Here is an 8305-nt window from a genome sequence, read left to right on the forward strand (position 1 = left end):
ATGGGCAAGGATAAGCTATATGTCTGAGCAGCAATGAGCCCCTTGTGTGTTGCAGCGCAATGCAAATTACAAATAATGCAGAGTACTGCCTTCATTTTCAACAGAGGGAAAGACTTTTGGCAGTTTTGCACCGACAGCAATGATAAAGAACAGCAACAGCAAAATAGATGGTGAAAGGCATATGGTGTTTTAATACTCTGATGGTATCATCTGGAAGTTGAACCAGATATGGCAAGATCTGCATGTCCGCAAGAGGTCAGGGGAACTCGACGTGAGGATCCATGACCCAGGAGGCTGTTACTTGACATGGAAGATCAGGCTTGGGCAGAAAGACATGCCATCTACAGAGCTGAACCTACAGTTTTTAGAAAATATCTAGTGAGAGAGAAGCAGCCCGTATAGCTTCATGGTGCTTCCAAACAGTGTTTTCCAATTGATGCATATTAATTGTGAAGTCGTTACTTCTGGATCCTGTGCAACATGTATTTCCAGAAGATAAAACTTGGTGTGAAATACAGTTTTACTTCTGGGAAAAGTGGTAATTGCTTACTGTAGCAAAATTAAGCTTTTTTTCCCATGAGAACTTAACTGGAATTTTGAATGCTCCGTAGAATGTGGCTGCATGCCGGGGACACTGGTTAGATATGCCTGGGATATCACATGAAATGAGGAACAGTTGTGCAGCACCAACACCACCATTAATAATATCCTTTTAAAAAAGGCTTTCTAGGCTATGCTCCTCGCTACACCTTCAAACGGGATAGTAGTGCTAACCTCTTCCCTCAGAACTGCACCCAGGTTGTGACTCCTCCGTCTCTCTCTCCTTTCGAGTTCTTTGAAGGCTGTGTGCTGCTCCCCACTCTCTCATAAAGGAATGCACATCTGCACTAATCATTTTTGTAAACTTGCAAACGTGGGATGTGGGACAAGGTTATACCTCTGATGCAAGGCTTCTGCTTTTTATGCAACTTAACATTGTTTAGGGCAAGTATAGTGTACAGTACAGTGCTAAGATCTGGGTGGGTGGGTGATTGATTGATTGACTGATTGAGTGATTGAATCAGTCTTTCATGGTTAAACAACCATCTGGAAAGACCCTAATCATGGATGATAGATAGATAGATGATAGATAGATAGATAGATAGATAGATAGATAGATAGATAGATAGATGATAGATGATAGATAGATGATATAGATGATAGATTTGTGGCTTTATACCAGGCATCCCCAAACTCAGCCCTCCAGATGTTTTGGGACTACAGTTCCCATCATCGCTGACCACTGGTCCTATTAGCTAGGGATGACGGGAGTTGTAGTCCCAAAACATCTGGAGGGCCGAGTTTGGGGGTGCCTGCTTTATACCATGAAGGTTTCAAGGTGACCTAAAAATTATATACAATAAAAAGTGATGTGCAGCAAAGAAAAATGTTGGAAGTAGCCCCAGGGTGTTGATTATAACCACCCCAGCAAATCATATCCAAAACCCTCCAACTATTCATTCACATCAGTTGCATCCCAGTAAAGGGATAATCCACCAAACAATATATGGACTGCCTTTTATAGGCTATCTGTTGTAATGCTATATGAAGACAACCTGGCCATTCCTATCCTTCTGCAGGTCATTGCATTGTATATAAAATCCCAATGGGTTTGCAAACCATCTGACTCCTATACGTGAATGAGAAATAGGTAAGCCCAGTCCCTGTCTATAGCTGAGAAATACACCTGTCTTTTTACAACGATTGATAGAATATGCAGGGTAGCTTGAAATCTTGTCCAGTAAAGGCACCTTCTTCACATTAATATAAAGCCGTCTGAAGCTGAAATACAAGAGCTAATAGAGGAGATTGAGAGCTTATCAGGGGTACAGTTAAAGGGAAGCAGACTGTGCCTAGGCATCGCTGGTCACGATAAGCTCCATTTTATATAATATTTAATAAGAAAGTTCATTAACTAAGGGAATGGAATCACTTTAGTTTCAATGCAGTCTATGTAGTGAGATTGTTTTAAATAGTTTATTTTGAACACATTGTAAGTCTTATCATCATCAAACCTTTTATTGGCATCACATACAAACATCCATAGCAAATCAATACAGAATTACTGCCTTCCCAGTGACACAAAACATTTGTCGAATGAAAGAGGCAGAGCAGTCTAACATTACATCTCTAGGTCTCCAGGGAGATCAGACGTCTGCAATGTGTTTCGATGACAAAAACCAGATAAAGATATTTAGCCACTAACTTGGTGAGCTCCTGATTATTCCCCAATAATAGAAAATGTATGACCTCTAACTCTGGTTTCCATTTGGGGATGCAGAGTTGATCTAGAAACTGCTGCCGGAGATCAACATATAATTTACAATTAAGTCTTATGGGAAGCCTAAATTCCCATGGTATATAATCTGCAGCTATTGTAATTAATTTAAAAAACGAGTGGTTTCTCGCCACTGAATGAACCATGACCTCATGGAAGAGGCAGGTTACTTACCTGCATCTAATTCTTTGAGTGGTCACCTGTGCTGTCCCATATATAGTTTAATGGGTGTTTTTCAAAAAACAAAGGTAATAACTTTGGAGGTAAATTTCCCTTTGACTGGCACAACCATTTTGCCTGTGGGAGGAACATCAACTCATGTTTGCAATATTAAGAAATCCACCAAACACACACAACATAATAGATTGGCAAATCAACTCTGTGAAAGTGGACGGCCCTCATCCTGCATCTCATGCTTTCACGCCTATCTGACACAAAATTCTTCAATGTGAGCTTCTTGGACATGCTCCTAGTGGTCTCAAACCCAAGAGCGAAGTCTTCCACACAACCCACTTGCTACATGAGTACTATAGACTGCAATCGAATATGAAAGACATTTGAGTAAGTACCAATAAGTGGAAGCAAGAGGGTTCACTGTGTAGCCAACGAGAGCTGTCACAGCAACTGAAACTGATTGAAGAGACAATAGCAAGGGCAAACAGGGTGAAACTGAACTCAGTGTCATAGTGGCCCTGGCCAAAGATTTAACTGCAGAGATGGCCTGCTCCCACAGAGTTGCTCAAGAGTCTGTTATGACATGCATTCTTTGTCGATTTCTGACAGTGGGCGGCAAGAGCCTACAACATGGGCAAGAGTCTATAAGACGTTTCTCACCCAGGCAAACCAGCTGTGCCTAGAGGGAGCTTGCTCCCACAGCCATGGCATTCTTTTCTAAAAAATGCCTGATGCGCTATACAGTGGTACCTCGGGTTATATACGCTTCAGGTTACATATGCTTCAGGTTACAGACTCCGCTAGAAATAGTACCTCGGGTTAAGAACTTTCCTTCAAGATGAGAACAGAAATCGTGCTCCGGTGGCACGGCAGCAGCAGGAGGCCCCATTAGCTAAAGTGGTGCTTCAGGTTAAGAACAGTTTCAGGTTAAGTACAGACCTCCGGAACGAATTAAGTACTTAACCCGAGGTACCACTGTATGTGGAACTGCACAGAGACCATTAAGGAAGACTTAAGTTTTATCTGTGCTTCAAGATCAGCTACCATGACCAAACATGAGTGCAGTTCAGGCTTGAGTTTCCCAGAAAAACACCCAAGTCCTTCCTCTGCAAATCTTGCATCAGCTTTTGATTTCACTGACCATGGTATCTTTCTGATCATCTACGGAAGGGGGGGCAGTGTTTTAACAGTCTCTCCCAGCTGCATAAAAGTGTCCGCTTGTAAAGATTTCACACTTTAAAAAAAAAAAAAGCTTTTGTGTTTTTATCTGCTTTTAATCTTCTTACATGCAAATCACCTTGAAAGAGCAGTTTAGAAAGCAATTCATAAATTGTAATCATCATCATAACCGTACCAACTCACTTTACCAACATGTATACACACATGCTCCATTATGCTCCAGACCAATTTCACTCTAATGAGTACAGGGATTAAAACTCAGAACATCAGGAATTTTAACAGAGTATTTTAACAACCAGTCAGTTGGCACCTGTCTGTCTCGGGAGGCAATGGAAGAGTGCGTGTTCAAGGGTGAAGTCAAACCGATGGGAGAGTTACAGCGCCAATATAGTACTACTAACAAATTGCACCAAGTTTATTGGCCAATATAACCTAGAAGGAAATATTCAGAGTGAAACTAGCTCAGGAAACATTTTGAAAACTCATTAGCAGCAGAAAAGAAACTGGAGAACCAAAAAGAGCCGCTTAAATCCTTGCTTGCAGCACTTCATCAGGACACTGTAACGTGAGTGAATGTGCCGAAGGGGATAAACAAGCAGGTGAGCAAGCGTTCCAGTAGCGATGGAGAGAAAAAAGAGGAATGCAGAAAAACAAATGAGGTGACTTCAATCAGAGCAGAAGTGACACTTTGAAAAGCCCAGTTATTATTATTATTATTATTATTATTATTATTATTATTATTATTATTCTATACCGCTCTTCATCAGAGGCTCACAGGGTAGGTTACAATACAAAAACACAAAACTACCCAATACAGTAAAAAACTAAAACAATACCCACACAAACACAGTTTAAAGGCCATAGGTTGCTTAATTAGCCAAAGCTCTGGGAAAAGAGCAATGCTTTTGCCTGGCACCTAAAGATGTGTAATGAAGGCACCAGGCGTGCCTGCCAGGGGAGAGCATTCCACAAATGGGGAGCCACTGCAGAAAAGGCCCGTTCTCATGTTGCCACCCTCTGGACTCCTCACTGAGGAAGCACACGAAGAAGGGCCTCAGATCATGATTGCAGGGTCTGGGTTGGTTCATATGTGGAGAGGCAGTCCTTGAGGTATTGCGGTCCCAAGTTGTTTAAGGCTTTATAGGTCATATAGACTTTCAATTGGGCCCAGAAACTAACTGGCAGCCAGTGCAGTCAGGCCAGAACTGGCGTTATGTACTCAAACCATCTTGCTTCCAGGCTGCCATCCTCTCCTCGATTTCATCCCACGACCTTGGAATCCAATTGCCCGGCAGCACCTGCACTTCACCCATTTCTCTTGAGGCTGCAGAGTCCCAAATTACCATTTATTGGATTAATATCCCACCTTCTTCCATACAACAGTCATAGAGCAGATCACAACAAACACAGTACATCAACTCAGCACAATATTACATCTGTAAAAGGTAAAGGTAAAGGTACCCCTGCCCGTACGGGCCAGTCGTGTCCGACTCTGGGGTTGCGCGCCCATCTCGCTTAAGAGGCCGGGGGCCAGCGCTGTCCGAAGACACTTCTGGGTCACGTGGCCAGCGTGACAAGCTGCATCTGGCGAGCCAGCGCAGCACACGGAAACGCCGTTTACCTTCCCGCTAGTAAGCGGTCCCTATTTATCTACTTGCACCCGGGGGTGCTTTCGAACTGCTAGGTTGGCAGGCGCTGGGACCGAGCAACGGGAGCGCACCCCGCTGCGGGGATTCGAACCGCCGACCTGACGATCGGCAAGTCCTAGGCGCTGAGGTTTTACCCACAGCGCCACCCGCGTCCCTATATTACATCTGACTGTGGTTTAATTGAAACATTTCTATGCATCTGGATAATATTAACACTGCCTATGCTATTGTGCTGAACAATAACGAAAATTGGTTTGGGAAGGTTGGGTTGGGTCCCCCCACCCCCATTTCAGGGTCCTATCCAGAACTGTTTGTTTTGGAACTGATATTTGTTACACCAAATTCTAGAAGACAGATCGACTTCCCACCCACAGACTGACGAACTTGTCTTCTACGGAGCCTGCTAGACAAATATTAGGTAAGCGCATGAAAATGTGGCTCTCATTATTATTAAGTGCTTTAGCATAGAAATGTATGGTCCAACTATAACAAGCCCGGTTGTAACTGGGGAAAAACAAATGTGGCTACGTAACAGCTGCATGTGCTTCGCATTTTGACACATTGTAGACTGGGAGCCAAGATGACAGGCATGCAGTGAGGCCCTGCACATAAAACGTTAGGAACATATGAACTGTCCTACTTGCTCAGTGCTGGGATGCAGCTATCATATCCCCTCAAAGGACAACCAAAGCCAGATGTTTCAGAAGAATGCCAAGAACTCACAGTGGGCAGATGTGGGCTAATCCAGATGCATGGTAGCTTCATCCAATAGCTTGATATTGCATCAAGGCAAATAATAATAATAATAATAATAATAATAATAATAATAATAATAATGCTGTTTTTAGATGCATTAAATGCCCAAGCTCTAAACATTATTTTGACTGACATCTAAATAACACGTCACTCTTTTTATCTTTCTACAGTATGTATTCCAATACAGTGGTACCTCAGGTTACATACGCTTCAGGTTACATACGCTTCAGGTTACAGACTCCGCTAACCCAGAAATATTACCTCGGGTTAAGAACTTTGCTTCAGGATGAGAACAGAAATAGTGCAGCAGTGGCGTGGCGGCAGCAGGAGGCCCCATTAGCTAAAGTGGTGCTTCAAGTTTCAGGTTAGGAACAGACCTCCAGAACGAATTAAGTTCTTAACCCGAGGTACCACTGTATATTGCTTCATGTACAAGTCGTGTGCAACAATCTGTGGAGATGCTCGAGTCTCACTGGAGCTTCAAAATCGCAAGGATAACCTGCACATGTTGGGAGTGGCCTTGAAAAAATTATATAGGCATAGTTCAACATACCCTGATCACTGGAGAACCATAAAAGTCAGACATTTGTCCATTTCTCTCCCCCCCCCCTTCTTCATGCAAAATGGGTCATTCAAAGCCTGACACAAACAAGGTAGTTAAAAGCATTTCCAAGCAAATATGGGAGAGATGACACGTGGGGCACACATGGACAATACGCAGTGCCCCAGTTACTACAATAAGCAAGAGGACTCCCTAGCAATTGGATGGGAGCTTTTTTCAGAGGTGGGGAAGCAGTATATAAAAAAGTGGTATGAGCTTTCAGTGTACGTAGAAATTTGCAGCACCCATAGCCCTATGCACAGTCAAAACCTGGGGCAGGAAAACTTTACCTAATGCTGGAGATCAGCATTGTAGCTCCGAGGAAACCAAACACGGCATAGGGTGAGAATATTGGACGGTGGGGGTTCTGCTGCTCCTTCAGTTGGATCCACAGGAGAGGGTGCTTCCAGGAGGAGCATGTGCAATATGTTTAAGCTCATTTTACTAACAAGTGAATGTGTTCTAGGTTTGTTGGTAGGTTTGTTATCTTTGTTGGTAGGTTAGGAGCTTGAGTTGGTGCATCGTGAGACAATATGCCTCTTGACTTCTCTGGACCAACAAGAACGCCCTAGAATTTGTATCTTATTGTCTTGCAGCACAATTCAATGTCATGTTTTATGTCTATAAAACATCTAAATAGTTGAGGTTCTATTCTCTTAGTTTTCATTTCCTATACTGTACAACCATCTCTCCTATTGGATGCCATGACAACTAAAATTCCATTACATCAACCGGGGGAACTGGATGGCTCTGCTACCCCTGCAGGCCACTGTGACAAGTGGGTCGAAATGCCCACCTATCTATTCTATGACAGGCCCCATGACATCAAGTGGCTTTAGAGATCTGGACTGGTGGCCGATTTGTAACTGGCCAAGTTCAAGGTGCTCCTTTAGTATAGGAAGCCCTCAACAGGATGGGATCAGTTTACTTGCAGGGTTGCCTTACCCCATATATGCTCACTCAACCGCTCCGTTTGTGGAAATGGCACTGTTACTGCTGCCACGCTATGATCATTCCAGAGTTGTAGGAAATCCATCTGTTAGTGTGGCACGACCTACGTTGTGGAACTCCCTGCCTATTGACAGCATTTTTAGCACCTGCTTAAAACATTCATTTAAGCAAGCCTATCCAGGCCCATAGATGCTGATATGCTTCATTTTTTAAAAAAAAATTGCTGTTAAAAACATTTACAGATTATTAAAATTAACTGTTTTTACTGATAACCTGAATATTTCCCATAAATTGCTTAGAGGATTTATTACAATCAAGCGGCATTTAAAATTCGTTAAATAAATAAAAAATGCAGAAGGAGGGGGAACTTCAAAGGAAAGGAATCCAGATTGCGCCCCTGAGTCTTTCTTGTATTCCTTTATAGGCGCAGCTTGGATTCAAGCCATGTCTGCAAAAGACAATCCCTGCCACAGGGATGGGCTCCACCTGGGAGGTCCCGAGTGGAGTCGATCCCAACAGAGCTTGCACCTGGTTCCAAATTTTAAAGGCACTGAATGCAAGCCCCACTTGAAGAAGAACTCTTGGGAGTGCTAGGGGGAAATGATCTTGTGAATCAAACAAGTTCTCCTGGTGGGCCTATCTTGGCCAGCGGTTCCTCATGCCTGACATAAACAAGTG

This window comes from Podarcis filfolensis, assembly GCF_964270895.1.
Source record: "Podarcis filfolensis genome assembly, chromosome: 6".
Classification (NCBI taxonomy): domain Eukaryota; kingdom Metazoa; phylum Chordata; class Lepidosauria; order Squamata; family Lacertidae; genus Podarcis; species Podarcis filfolensis.